The sequence below is a fragment of the Acomys russatus genome, unplaced genomic scaffold, assembly GCF_903995435.1.
Source record: "Acomys russatus unplaced genomic scaffold, mAcoRus1.1, whole genome shotgun sequence".
NCBI classification, from domain to species: Eukaryota; Metazoa; Chordata; class Mammalia; order Rodentia; family Muridae; genus Acomys; species Acomys russatus.
In genome coordinates, this window is record NW_026131657.1 from 31082 (window position 1) to 46823 (window position 15742).

The following is a 15742-nucleotide window of genomic DNA, read 5'->3' on the forward strand; positions in this document are numbered from 1 at the left end:
CCTATATAAGACCTATGTTAGACCTACGCGAGCTTTTCTATCTGATTCAGCATTTGTTGTTTTGCTTTCTTTATTATCATATAGCATCAGAACTATACGTTTTGTAATAAACAATCAAAAGCCATCAGAAAGCAAGGTGTGCAAATTTCTCATGTATTATGTATCCCCTTTGAATATTCAAAGTCAATTTACTATCATTTAATTAATATGTTGTTGTTTGTCCATATGAAGACCAAATTGATGAAAACAAATTTACAAACACAGAACATAGGCTATGACTCTAATGATTATGAATGTTATGCAAGAAAGTATAGTGAACTCCAATGTCCTACTGGAACCAGGGTAGTTGAGCGGTTATCAAAACAACAAATGCATGCACCATACTTTTTCTAGCCTCAACACCAACCTCTTTTTAAAAAAATACATTGTGTTAGATGGTTAGTCTCTTCCAGTGAGTTTGGAGTGCATGACAACACTTCTTTTATCTAACTGTGGTATAAAAAATGTGGCCTTCGGCATACCAGAATACTCGTGGTTCTTTCCTTTGTTTTCTTCCAATAAAAATTAAATTCCTTTCCTATGGACATGGGCTGGTTTCTGCTGGAGACATTCATACCCGTGCTGCGTCCCATTTCTACCCCAATTTCTAAGCAGAGGAAATATTATTCTTGGTAGAAAACAAACTAGAAATATATTTATGTTTTGAAAATGCTGGGTATATGGTCCCCAAAATACTGGTCAGCCTGTGTAGCCTACTTTAGAGTTCCAGGTAGTTTGTAAGACTCTGTCTTTTAAAGTAAGATGAGGATAATACAGCAACAAACACAATCCAACCAACCAAATGTCTCTAGGTGGGAAACGGGAGTTAATTTTCACAGTAAGAAAGGGCTGTAGCAGGCACTGTACTCTGAAAGTGTAGTAAACAGGCTAATGGGAAAGAACAGATGTCGGGAGCCGAGAGACCCTGGCTGAGCTGAGAGACCCTGGTTGCGTTGAACTCCAGCTGACCCTTTCCAGCCAGCCTATACAGAAAGAACTTATCAAACATTTTGCCTGGCAACGGAAAAACCGCAAACGTCATGCTTGGCCCTAGGAGAGGGAACTTGGCCCTGAGAAAAGGAACACTCAGCGTACCGTGGCTTTGTAGCCTTTCACAGGAGTCACGGTACATGAACATCTGACGTGCTGTGCTCTCTGGGAGAGGACCGCGGGGCCACCTGTCTCCTCCCCCCGCCCCATACATTGTCCCAGGGGTTCCTACCCCAGAAGATTCTGTACTCTCCCACTGCTCTCCCTCCTTCCCCCGCCCTTCCTGAAGCACACTTTAAAAATCATACACCTGCTTTCAGTAAATGACTCTTGATAAGACCAACCTTTCAAGAGTCGTGTCTCTCTCCCACCCGTTCTTATTTACAGGCCGCGACCCCCTTCGAGAACCCGAATAACTAAACCCGCGGGACGGGGACAAACAGATACTGCCTAAATTGATTCTCTCTAGAACAAAGGTTTTTCATGAGGACATAAGGCTTGGTCTGCCCTGTGAATAATATTCCTAGGATCTCATCATCAACCTCACACACATGAAACTTGTAGTACAGTATAGTGTTTATTAAATTAAGTTATGCCCTCTTTTATCAGATATTAATTCACACATTGGATGCCTGAAATATAGGTTACAAAATGGCGTAGGATCACAGAAAAATACAGGAATAAATCAAAATTAAGTCCTGACATTTTGGAGAAAGCCCATGACATATTAATATTTTCTGCATTACAAACCTCTCTAGCTTTTCTTATTTTGTCAAAAGAAAATAGCACACCCATTGATGGTAGTTTGTCTTAGCATACTCACAGGTGCATTATGAATACTTGAAGTAGTGTGGGGCAAGTAAATAAAAAGGAATAGTGGTTAACTCACACTAATGTGCATGGAACAGTTTGTCATTGCAGCAGATTTTGAATGGATTAAATATGCTTAAAAATTAACTACAAACTAAATATTGAGAAAAAATAACCCACCCTCCTTCTCCCATGAGGGGACCCTTTATGTCCCTTTTCCTCTTAGACCATTGAGGTCCATCTTCTGCTTAATTTTCCTCTTAGGGTTGAAGATGTATGATGCTCTGTGAAATCAGAAACATGCAGGATTTTCTTTAACAGGCTGCCAAGGGTGTTGCCTGTTTTTGCTCCGGTAACCATAAGAGGCATGCTGAAAAGAAAAAAGAAGGAGGAAGTGTGTTAACTGAAATAATTTGAGTTTATAGGAGTTTCCATATTTTTAAAGCCAGTGAGCTACTAGCAAGCATTATCACATTAGTGTTTACAAGGTACTAGCACACAGAGTCAGAGAGAATGAGAGAGAGAGAGAGAGAGAGAGAGAGAGAGAGAGAGAGAGAGAGAGAGAGAGAGATGCATTGAGAGACAGATAGAGAAAGAAACACAGAGACAGAGAAAGGGAGGAAATGACAAAAGTATGAAAGTAAGATAACTGAAGGATTCCTCTTTCCAGATGCCTTTTGGTTTAATGACAGTCCTGAGAATCCAAAACTTTCTTTAACTCTGAAGCATATTTTTCATTACCTCCACTCCACAACTTTTGAGAAGTCAGGCCTAACTAAAATCTCACCTTTCCCATTGGATATATGTCAAACATATGTATACACAGTGGAAGTATATGATTCATCTCTCACTTGGAAGTAGAGGAAGACAAGCAAAAGGGCATTGTTATAGATTTCTATTGTAGATATTTTTCCAGACTTTTTTTACAGTGATACAGGATCCAGTCAGTGGAATCAAACTGGGTGAATAAATATATAAATGTAGGAGGATTGGGCTTCAGCACACATCTGAGTGAGTATAAAGGAAGGAGCCATTTGAAAATCATATGGGTTCAGGTTGAATCCCTTGCTCTTCCTACTTTCTTTCTCAATAATTATTTGAAAGCCTGTGCTAAATTTCTGGGCTACCAGATCAATTTTGTGACAATTCTGACACATAGAGTCAAATTCATTGTCCTAGTTGTCTTAGTAATGGGCACAGAAAGCGCTAGTATAGGAGACTACTTAGCTTATAATTCCTTCAGATCACTAACCAATTTCTTTCTCAGTATGAGATATAGGGAATGATTTCCTGGTAACAATGATGGTTGTCGAGTTTAAGCCTTTTATATGAAAATATTACTCTTTCAGATATCTATAATTTCTAAAACTTTTAACTGAAAATATATTTGATGTGTTGCTACTTTGCCTGATTGAATGTTTCTGTTCCTTATAGGGCTAGCTGTAACTATCCATGAATGGCTAAATCAGCTTCATTATTTTTATTCGGTTTGGTTTTCATTCTGCAGGTATGACCTTAAATATTGTCCACAAAACCCCTGTGACCTGTCCAATGTAAATCAAGTTTATAGATATATTCCAAGCAAACTCACTCAGAAAAGGAAACAATAGGGCTTATTTCAATATGAAAAGACATACGCAAAGTGGGTTAAAGATTGTATTGCAGTATTCCAAATGTGTAATCTCAGTAAGGAATCTGGACTCATTGTTGAGCTTGGCCCAAAAGGGAGGTGTGGCAAGATATGATTGAAAGTCATACTCTTTTAAAGAAACATTTATGGAGTTCAATTGTACAAGGATATTTGTAGTTGCAACTACTGCATTAAAACCCAGTGGTTTTCTTCAGCAGTGAGTTTTAACATCAGATGTGTAACTTCTTCCAAATTGATAAAGATTTTTCCCAGCATATCAAATGCATTGCTTGTTGCAAGGGTGTTTAACTTATGAACAAGTCTACCAGATCCAAGAGAAAAATGTAGAGAACACGTTAATTCTATTATATTGATGTTTGTATAGCCAGTAGTTGACCTATTCTAAACCGTGATGCTATGAAATGTGGACCATGGCATTTTTCCCAAGCTGAAGAAATTTCTTAAGTCCCCCAGGAAAGGTAATTTTGATTTACAACTTTCAGGTGATTGAAATGCACTTACATGTGACCATATTGGTGGAGCCTGTGGCCTCTTGGATGAGTACCATGCTTTTGCTGGTGGGTAACCTACTGTTGCCAATGGGTGATGAGGCACTGTCAATGGCTGATATGGCACTGTCATTTCTTGATGCGACCTTGCTGATGGGTGAGGCAAAAGTAGAGGAATACAATCAACAGGATCCTCCTGAAGTTTGTAAGAAATCTGGGGAAGTTGTACAGGTTAAAGAATGATGGTTCATGTAGAGTTCTCCATGTTACATATAAAAGCTGAAACAGGTTCATATGTTAACTGTGTGCTAACCGCTTGAAAACAGCAGCTCATATCTACTTCCCTTGTTTCATGTCCAATTCATCTGGCCAGATAAGTTGCATAATGGAGATGAAACCAGGGAGTGAGTTATGGTAAATAATCAATTCCCTACTAACACCCTGTGCAAAGAGTCTAAATTTGAGGAATAAAACCAATGACTTCAAGGTTTAGATGTGAAATCTCTACATTTGATAATATCTTGTCAAAGACTTCTTTGTGGGATATCTTCCATTTTAATAATAGATGCTGACATACGTATTATAAAGAAAGAACATGTTTAAAAGCACTGGCCTCCACCCTACTCTACAGTCCTTCTGTCTCTTTCCTATAAGTCTGATGTTGTGGATTCTCAGAATAGTAATTTGCATAAAAATTTGACGGCACTCTCTCCAGGTTGCCACGGACCACCAATAGGGCTTCTAGCTATGGAGAGCAAGGGTCCTAGGATATCAGGTCGGGACGGATTCGGTGCGATAGACAGACACGAACACAAAGGAGGTTCAATGTTGCTCCCAAAACCTTTACTTGAGCACAGTGGTTTATACAGTTATGAAAGGAACTTATGCTAGCTACAAACCACAGTTTAACAGATACAGATCAGGATACAAAGTGCAAAGTACAGCAATAATCAGAAACTAAAAGAACAACAAGGTCCTCTGTCTATGCACAAGCACCAGAGACAGAATGCGGTTAATCACCTCAGAAGGTGGCATGAGCTTTTCTTAGAATTTGCAGTCGCTAGGCAAAGCTGGCTTCCTTTTTCAGGCATGTTATTATTAACAGTTTTTACCGATGAGAGAAGTACAAGTCTACACATCTATAGCCCATACTTAGATAAAGTTGTTATATTCCTTTAAACATCTTACTATTTCTGGTAGTCCCATACATTGTAAACCAAAATAACCCCATGGGGTGCCATTCCTTACTACCACCTTGGTAAGTTTTGTAATTATGTCATTTTTCTCTGCTGCAGTGAAAGTGTACCATGGATGTCTGGTCCTCAAGATTCTTTCCCAGGGACTCAGGTCCTAATGTCTTATCTTTTTACCATCCTCAGTAACCCATTGTGTTAAATCCTCATCATACACTCCTATATATGATACTGGAGGTTAGGAAGTGGTTCTTAGAGTTATGTTTCTCTGTATTTGGGTCTCTGCCATCATTTCCCTTCAATCCAGTCCTAAATTGTCCAATTTCTGTTTTACTGGGAACTCCCAGGACTGCTTCATTCTCCTCGCTATCCTCAGTTTCCTGGATATGCCTTCTCTTCCTAGCATTCTTTAGCCTATATTCTGGCTGTTGACATTTTTTAACTGCCTCCTGTACAGTTGCATTTTCTTTCTGTATCAACTACACAAACACCTTCACCGCCAAGGTGTAGTTTCATTTACAGTCATGCTTTTGGTACAGTTTAATATGATACATTCAACTTTCTGCAGAACTACTTCATGCACAGCCACCATTGGTTCATTTTCCGATAGACTCACATCAGGTTTCTCAGTTAATAAGATGTTCAGAGGGTAAGAACGGCCTAGCCCTGGAGGTGGACTTAATAAGAATGTATGAGTGATTATAGAGCAAGGAGGGTGGAAAAGCAGAAGTAGGCCAATAACCAGGCAATGTACACCCAGGACTCGGGATGCTCATCTCAACAAATACCTGGGCTTCTGCCACAGACCGTTGCGAATCTAGTTGCCCATTATCTGATTGATGTCAGAGCATCCCCCGAGCTGATAAGGATGCATGTCACACAGACTCTAGCCGAGTGTGTGTGGCACTAGGTCATTAATAACATTCACCATGTGCACAAAACCAACATGGTTAGTGTAAAAAATATACAGGTGTCCCATACATGAACGTATTGACAATTTAAACTCCAGATTTTTCTGTACCTGCTCTGGTGGCTGATCTTCCTGATTCTCTTGTCCTTGCCTAAATTGTGGAGGATCATATGGTAGTCTGTGAAGCATCTCAACATGCTGGGACAACTCAATCACACATCTTTCTTGTTCTCTCTCCTGCAGTTATTGATTTGTCCAAAATAAACATCAAAGTAAAACTTTTATAGAAAATTAAAAGGCTTTAGCTTTAACTTAAGTGTAGGCCAAAGAACTGAGAGTAAGGAGCTTTTGATCGCAGAAAACAAAAAATACACAAACAAATAAACAAAAACACACCCTACAGGTCCTAGGAGAGCTAAGTTAATTAGTTAGCTATAGTTGAGTTTTGCAAACTAGACAGTTTAACAGAAGCCGAGATAATTTAGTTGGGGATCCTGACCATAGGTTCCTACTGTAAGGTTGGGTAACATATAAAACAACCTGTCTTAAAGCCCACCCCAAGGAATGACCTTTATATATAAATTAATCCCATAGTAATGAAAGGCTCGTCTCTCAGTGAATAGGGGGCTAAACTGACCATCCATTACGTGTGTGTTGAGGGCTTAGATCTAGTAGATGCATTTTCTTTTGTTGGTGCTTCTATCTCTCCATAAGGCAGAAGCAGCTGTGAAGAAGATAAAACATGTTTAGAGATATTCTGAGACCTTAGAGACTATCAGATACTAGCTACCTTTTCTCTATATGTTGGCACTGCAGAGGGAATGGATATGAAACAAAATAGAAAGCATTCTATTGAGTAAATTAATCCAGACGCACAAAGATCACTAGCCTGTTTTCTGTCTTAATTTTGTTTCTTTTCTTATGGTTACAAGAAATGTTTCTTTATGTGGCATAAATATGTGTTGAGCCAATGTTATTTTAATGCAGCTCCTTTGATGATGACACAGAGCTTGTATCAGACACGGTGAGGAAATAAAGAAAACATAATATGAGAGTAGAAGATTAAATAATGTACCTAAGACAGATAAGGTTAATAAGAGCAAAAAGAAAAAAGGAAGAATTGGATCAACCAAAACTGTAAATATAAAGAGATTTTAAAGAAACCAGCTACTTTATGTTAACTAAAAGAAAAGAAAAAAACTGAACAAACCGTGAAAGAAAATAGGAATAAGAGTGACAACCTTGTACATGTTTGTAAATAAACCAAGAATCTTATACCGTTGCATTATCTGGATGTGCCCACAAGTTCTGTAGAATACTGATCACATCTGCTTGGGAAGAACAAATACAAACCTGCATGCAAGTAAACCCAATGCTAAGAATAACAACAGTTATGATTTTGTCAAAGAAAGAAGGATTTATAATCTATTGTTTTATTCTACTGTGTTCCCTGTAATGTTTCCCTTGGAAAAAATCCATGAGATGTATGGATATGAAGTCACAAATAAAACAAGAGTGTGATTTTGGTTTAAGTTTTTTGTTGAATGTCAGTTTTGGTGGCATCTGAGATCTGCACATAAAATTCATGGAATCGCATTTGAGAGCATTGTTGCAACATATGTTATCCAATAGTTGTGAACAATGATACTGCCTGAGCTCAGATACCATGAATTAGTGTAAAGTAGTGATGGTAGAAAAGTGAACAAATGTTGAACTGTCCACTGATAAAGTTAAGTTGGGTAACACCCTTAGGACAGCAAACCTCATTTCTACAAGGAAAAGTAGGTGCTTCTTTATTTATACAGGGTTCACAGACAAAAGCAAACTAATGATTTTTTTGTTTTGTTTTTTAATTAATTTTATTAATTTATTCATATTACATCTCGATTGTTAGCCCTTCCCCTGTTTCCTCCCATTCTTCCCTCCCTTTCACTTCTCTATTAGGGGAGGTGAGAAGCAGACTAATGATTAATCCAATGGTACAGATTATGTGTTTGGTTTTTTCATTATATGTCTAGGTTTACAAGTTCAGTCACAAATAGAAAATACAACCTGAAAAGATTTTACTTTTATATGTCCTATAACTCCACTGTAAGGAATCTTAAGAATGTGTCCTACAACTATAACATATTTACTATATAATAGTCTGCTTTTAGAGTGGCAGTGTTTACAGTTTGAAAATACTGCAGACAAACAGGAAATATCTGAGCAAGTCTTCATAGGAATAGCAGATACTAATACCGAACATCTTTTACTAAAGGTTTCATCATCTGTGCTATAAATTCAGTAACATTTATTTTGGCCAATCAGATTATTCTTACATTTAGAATATGACTAACTGAGGAGAGATAAGTTGTGAAATGTTTGGTCTTAGCCAACCTTGCACAATACTTGTAAAGCAACCTCTCTTCCATGATACTTTCCCAAGTTCAAATGGAAGAGACTTCAAATTAGTCATTGCACCAATGGCCATTAAATACAGAACAGATACTAATGCCTCTAAAAGCAGAAGATAAGTGAGGTGTCAAATAAAAATATGTTTACATCCAGACACAGATACCATACTTGCCCTACCCAGGACTGTGAGCTTCATAGAATTCCATTTAAATATCCTCTATGGGAATGAAATCATGATGAGTTCACTCCTCCTTTCATCCTCCAACTTCTCCTCCACCTCGTTCTTCTCATCCTTCTCCTTCTCCTCCTCCTTCTCCTCGTCCTTCTCCTCCTCCTCCTCTTCACCTGCATCCTCCTCTTACTACTACTACTACTACTACTACTACTACTACTACTACTACTACCACCACCACCACCACCACCACCACCACCACTACTAAGATACACTATATGTCATGTAGCATAGGGTGAATTTTCACAATGATTTACTACAATAGTCCTTCAGCACCTTTATAAATGGCATGCAGTGTCCTGTTGTAGCCTTAGTCAGTCACAGTTAGCAAATTAAATCACAGTAAGAACCAATAGAAAGTGGGACAAAGTTAGGAACACTTCTGTCATTCCTACTCACCTCGTACTTATGAAATTATTTCTATGACTTCTCTCAGTTCCATGGATCTTTTTCTACACCAACTTCCCCCTAACAAACTTGAACATAGAGTAAGTCCTCTCTTCTTTACTGACTCTGCCACTCAGACTGATATCAAAGTACTCACCTGGATTCTTGCTTCTGCAGGGTGGTGACATCATTCAGCACATCTCAGACTCATTAATAAGCAGGGCTGTAAGAGTGCCAGTTCAAGACCTGAGGGTGAGGTCTGTGTCACTGTGACCTCACTTCCCTGCAGAACTGCAATTTTCTATTCATCTGTAGTGGTGATTACAATGCTGGCTTTGGGAGACAAAATTATTTGTGAAACTTTCTCTAGTTGTCAATTAACAAAGACTTTTAAGAGTTCCTTGTTAGTATCTGCAAAGATAGAGTGAACTTCAGGAGGCATTGGGTTCTTAAGATGCCTCAAAATTGAATGGGGAACTGGAAGGCGTTAGTAACATTGGAGTCACAAGCAAAATAAATTGAACTCTTTATATCCCATTGATATCGACATCGCTTACTTTTTTTTTTAACACAAATCAACTTAGTTCCTTTAGAAATATTTATAATATTTAGTATAGACTGTATTCTTTGTATATTTTACATAAGCATATGAGGTTTTTTGCTCTTTTATTTTATTTTACTTTTATTATTATTTTTTATTAATTTATACTTTTTACATCTCAATGGTTATCCCATCCCTGGTATACTCCCATTCATCCCTCCCTCCCATTTTTCTCTTACTCCCCTCCCCTATGACTGTGCCTGAGGGGTACTTCTGCCCCCATTATATGCTCATAGGGTATCAAGTCTCTTCTGGGTAGCCTGCTATCCTTCGTGCACCCCTCAGTTTACAACTTCCAATTTTTATACCTTTCTACCACTATCTTAATTTTATGTGTTCCTATAAAGTAATTCTAACCCAGCAAATGCCTAGTCTGAATACGTCCAAATACCTTATAGGTTTGTATGACCTAGTCAAAATGCAGACAGACTCTTCATGCACACCTTTAATAGGAAACAGTGAAGGTCAATTTAAATTGTAGAAGAAATTACCTGTGTTTAAATGTGATATCTAATTGAGAAGCAGAGAAAGTGATGAATCAGAAAAAGATATCACTAATAGAATATGCCTAAAGTTCATGAGACCAGAAAGGAAACACAGGCTCCTGTTGGAAACCAATTTTGCAGTTTCTTTAAACATTGGAAATAGATCTAGCCTCATGATGCAGCTATACCACTCACCAGCATATAGAGAAAATAAGTTCCAGACATCTTGGGTGAATGGAGAAGGATCAAGGGTGGGACTGGGAATGGGTAGGGCAAAGATGGAGCTAGAAATAGCTGGGAGAGTAGCCTAGAATGGGGTCATATCTCTGAAACTGTCTAGAAGGCAAGGACAATAGAAACTCCCAGCACACCATGAATGTGACTCTGCTGTAAAAGCTAGTAATGGAGAATATGGATCCTTAGTCAGCCATCTTCTCTAACCAGGAAAGACTTCCAATAGAGGTTTTGGCACTTTAAACCAGCTGCAAAATCTTTGACCTACAATTTCTTCTGCGTACAGGATGTGCAGAGATAGGAGCCTAGTATAATTATTATCAGAGACGTTTCACCCAACAACTGATGGAAACAGATGCAGAGACCCATAGCCTAATACAATGCATGACTTGGGGAATCCTGTGAAGGAGTAGGATGAAGAATTAAAGGAGTCAGAGGGGTCAAGGACACCACAAGAAAACCTACAGAATCAACTATCTTGGCACGATTAGGGGCTCAAGAAGAATGAATATCCAACCAATGGGCTTTCCAGGGACTGACAAAGGCCTTCTGTACATATGCCTAAATTGTATAGGATGAGCTTCTTGTGTGGTTCTTAACAGTAGGAGAAAGGGCTGTGTCTGAATCTATTGCCTGCCTTTGGGACTCTTTCCTCCTATTACCCTGCTACTGTCTAGATGTGTCTACCTCAATGGGAAAGAATGTCCTTAAGGTTGCTGCAACTTGATGTGCTGATACTGGTTGATATTCATTGGATAACTCCCCTTGTCTTAAGAAAAATTGAGGAGTAGGCATTGTGGAAAGAGGTAGCAAGGACTGAGAGGAGAGGAAGGATGAGATACTCCAGTGGGATGTAAGGGAAATGAATTAGTTAATTTTATTTAATAAAGTAAAATAAACAAAACCAACAGTTGCATATTTTTAATGTTTTTTTCCTCAAGTAATGCAAGGAAATTATTAGAAAATACAGAAGGTGAATCAGCCTCCTATCTTGGACAGGGCAGTATTGTGTGACTTCGGATGTTATAAATGGTGCACAGTCCCTTCTTCTTACAATCTTCTATCTATAAAAAGCCAAAGAGACTCCTCGTCCACATATAGTTATTGTCTTAATATTCTCCTCAAGCACAGTGGCTCGAAGAACTTTGTATAGCACATCTAAAACCACAAACAAATGCAAGTCTATCAAGTTGTTCATTAACTCTTTTTGTTGTATGTCTGTAAAATTAACTAATATATGTGGTAGAAAGATGGCTCAGGTTCTAAGAGCACCAACTGATCTGGTAGAGGATCTGGGTTTATTTATCAGCACCCACATGGTGGCACACAGCCACCTCTCATGCCAGTTCCTGCATCTCTGATGTCCTTTCTGGCCTCTATGAGTCCCTGGCATGCATCGGTTACATTGACATATATTCAGGCAAACATCCAAACACAGAAAAATAATTATATAATTATTTAGATATATCTAATGCAAATTTAATATACAAACCTTAATAAGATGTGTAATTCAGAAAATTAAATACTAGTAGATATATTTGAGGAAATTGTATCTTATATTACACATAGAATCTTTATCACTAAATACCTACTGATCTGTAAAAAAAAGAAACAATATATTATGATCCATAACTATGTATAAGAGATGGAGAGGTGGATCTTTAGATAAGGTCACTTGCTGCTTTTGTAGAAGACAACGATTTGTTTTACAGAAGCCACACAATGTATCCTAGTCGCCTGTAACTCAGGGTCCATGGAATCCAATGCCTTCTTCCCTCCGAGGAAATTGCCTGTATATTGTATGCATACATACCATTGTCAGTTACACAAACATATGAAGTGAAAATTGATTTCAAAAAGAGAAATCTATTTTCACATGTTGACATTTTTCTCCAGACCTATCCCCTCACTGATGAGCTATTGCAATTTATAATTGTTCAGTGAGAGGGAACATGTCTCTCCAGGGCTTGTAGCAACTCTTGGGCTCTACAACTCCAATGGATGTATATATACTTACAGATTTAATGACAACATTAATTATATTTAGTGGTTGATCAAAGAGAAAAATGAGGAGAACTTATTGTTAGGGGCTATGCAAGAAAAAAAGCAAAACAGCTTAGAACTAATGGAATGCAGTCCACCTGTTAGCACCGTTGTTATGGGTGTGCATCTGAGAGGCAGAGCACCGAGGGCTATGTTTTCTGAGGACCTCAAGCTTTTGTGGAGTTTTTTTTGTTTTTGTTTTTTTGTTTGTTTGTTTGTTTGGTTTTTTTTTTTTTTTTTTTTTTTTGCTTGTGGCCCTCATGATCACCACTTCCCTCATATTCTTAGAGTTTTATGAGAACTCTGTTGGGGTTTCAAGCTCCTCTTTGGGCAGTGTCATTGGCACATACAATATTAGTGATTGATCGTTTCCATGCATTGCTGCTGGAGCCAACTAATGATTCAACCACCAGACTTAGAAATAATTTAGAGATGTAGATGTAAAGTTAAATGACTGGCATTCTCTTTCCTTAAAATAAATGGAGAACATGCAGGTTTTTATCTTCCTGAATTTGTGTGGCCTGGCTTAATATTATCCATTATCAGTCCATCAGTATTTCTACACATGTTATGATTATATCTTTTAATGTAGTAAAATTATAGTACACTTTATATATGAAAAGTATTTAATGTTGGATTTCTCTGTGTATGCATAGGTAGAAAGGCTCCATTTCATTGCTACAATAAATAAAGCAGCAATGACAATCGATATTCAAATATTTCTATGGTATGATATGGAGTTCAATAGGCACAGGGCCAGCCTTTGAATGCTTCAGTCTACTCATAGTTGGAATTTTTAGCCTCTCAGCAAACCTCAAAACTGGCCTCCTTAATAGCTCTATTAAGTTGTCCAAATATTTTTTATTGAGGTTAGCATTACCATAATGCCAAACAAGTAAGACAGAACAATATCAAATAAAGTTATTATCAAATAAGCATGATGATAAAAAAAATCTCACTAAAATATTAGCAAATAATTTTCAAAATCATGTCAGAACAATTGTTATTTTGCATTGATATCTGTATGATGTAACAGATATTATTTTATTTTTTATGGGACTGGTGAAGTCTCTAGAAGTTATGATGGTACTACAGTCTTCTCAAGAGCAAGTTCATGGCCAGACATAGTTTCAGCTTTCCTTACAGGTAGAATGTTGGCCCCCAAAACTGGCTATGGTAGCCATATACATCCAAGCTGCCCTGCCTGGATGAACTCCACAGGAAGTTTAGAATTATTGACAGAGTTGTTGATCCATTCGCTTATCATTTGGGCAAAGAAAAGACTCTCACAGCTGCAATTTAAGAGAAAGAAGACTCAAATAATATCTCAGGTTTTGTCGTTTGCTAATCCAATAAGCAGAAAAATTTGTATGGTCACCTTTCTAACCTTTCAAAGACAAAGTGTCACCTACCTATTTAAGTCACTGTATTGGCGTTTTGAGGATAGTGTGTGAATTAACCAGTGGATACCAGGCAAAATATATCACTTAAATAATTAAAATATGATTAAGAAGGGTTGTTCCTTATCCAGAACAAACTGAGTCTGGACATAACAGAGTAATGATTCATAAGAACAAAAGGCCCAAAAGATGGAAAACAAAGAGAAATGAAGGGAGTGATTTTCACTAGCCACCAGTTGTGTTCAGGCAACAGAGTAATGCAACCTCTTGAGAAGGAGGATAGAGTATAAAAGCACAGAAAGGTAGACACCAGGGACAAGATGTTCCGGGTAGCTCTGGACTCAGGGGAAGTTCTGCTAAAATTATGAGTGCTGCGGATGTGTTGAACCACCTGTTTGTGTCTGAACATCGGGACAATCATGGAGCCACTGGACCACGCAATGAGCCCAGAAATGAAGACTTCAGGACACATTACCAATGCTGCATAGAGGGAGTCATTAATATCATCATGCCCTACAATGGAACAGTACTCAAAATCTTGCTTTCTTGTCACATTTTTGGCATTTCTTTTGCTAAATGTGTACACAAAGAAAATGAAATTTATCAACAAGTACATGACCAAGATAATAAATATGCAGCATGCAATGTACTTCTCAGCTTTGACTTTATGATCTGTCCAATACAATTTCCTATGATTGATTTTCATCGCCTGGAAGACACTCAAGAGACACGTGGTTCCAATGGACACAGTCCTGGAAATTCACTGAATGTACAATATGAACTTGCATCCAACAACATTGAAGAACTGCTTTCATCCCCAAACTGCCATTGTGTGGGGAACTCCTGTAGAGAGTATGGTCAAGGCATTGGCTGCCATTATATGCATGAGAATCAAATCTGTGGTCTTTACTGAGCATTCTCTGCAGTAAAGACCTAGATAGTAGAAGATAAGAGAGAAATTTCCCAAAATTCCAGTGGTTATTTGTGTTAAGAAAACAATGTTGATTGCCAGATTCCAGAAGTCCATTTTGTGATTCAGCACTATTTCCTTTAGAGTATGTCCACACAGTTTCTCAGGTTTAGTGAATAACTGCCAATGATTACAGCTTGGGGTGAAAGAAGAATCCACCAATCCATGGAGCTACTGAGAGACTGAAGCAGAGGGTCCTTTATACTCCCGAGTACAAAGTCAGAAGAGACAAATAAAAACACTTTTTCCAGAACTTCTTTGTAAGAATGGCTACTTTCCATGTTTTTCCTGTGAGATGGCTCAATACTTATTATGTAAATAATGATGGAAGAATAGATAAAAAGTTTTATATGATATGAATCATTCACGATGATTTGATGTTGGCCAGTGAGAATAATAAATAAATGATCATAAAACAAATAGTAATAAAGACAAACATGATGCAAGACATTCTGAATTCATTGATATTTGCTCTGAATGCTGAATAACAAGAACAGTTAAATAATTTCAACAGACTATTTAATTTTTAAATTTGTTTTTAATTTAATTCACTTTACATCCTGATCACAGGCCCCTCCATAGTCATCTTTCAGTTCCTTCCTCCCTTAGTTTCCATGTATGAGTAGGCCTTTTTTTTTAGTGTATCTTTTTTTTATTATTATTATTAATTTATTCTTGTTACATCTCAATGTTTATCCCATCCCTTGTCTCCTCCCATTCCTCCCCCACCCATTTTCCCATTATTCCCCTCCCCTATGACTGTTCCTGAGGGGGATTACATCCCCCTATATATTCTCATAGGGTATCAAGTCTCTTCTTGGCTACTTGCTGTCCTTCTTCTGAGTGCCACCAGGTCTCCCCCTCCAGGGGACATGGTCAAATGTGAGGCACCAGAGTACGTGAGAAAGTCGT

At 37.9% G+C, this 15742-nt stretch overlaps 1 pseudogene; it reads right to left on the reverse strand.

Moving 5' to 3' along the window:
- Window positions 1-13966: 13966 nt before the first annotated feature.
- On the reverse strand, window positions 13967-14896 carry LOC127186357 (vomeronasal type-1 receptor 4-like; annotated as a pseudogene).
- Window positions 14897-15742: the final 846 nt, after the last annotated feature.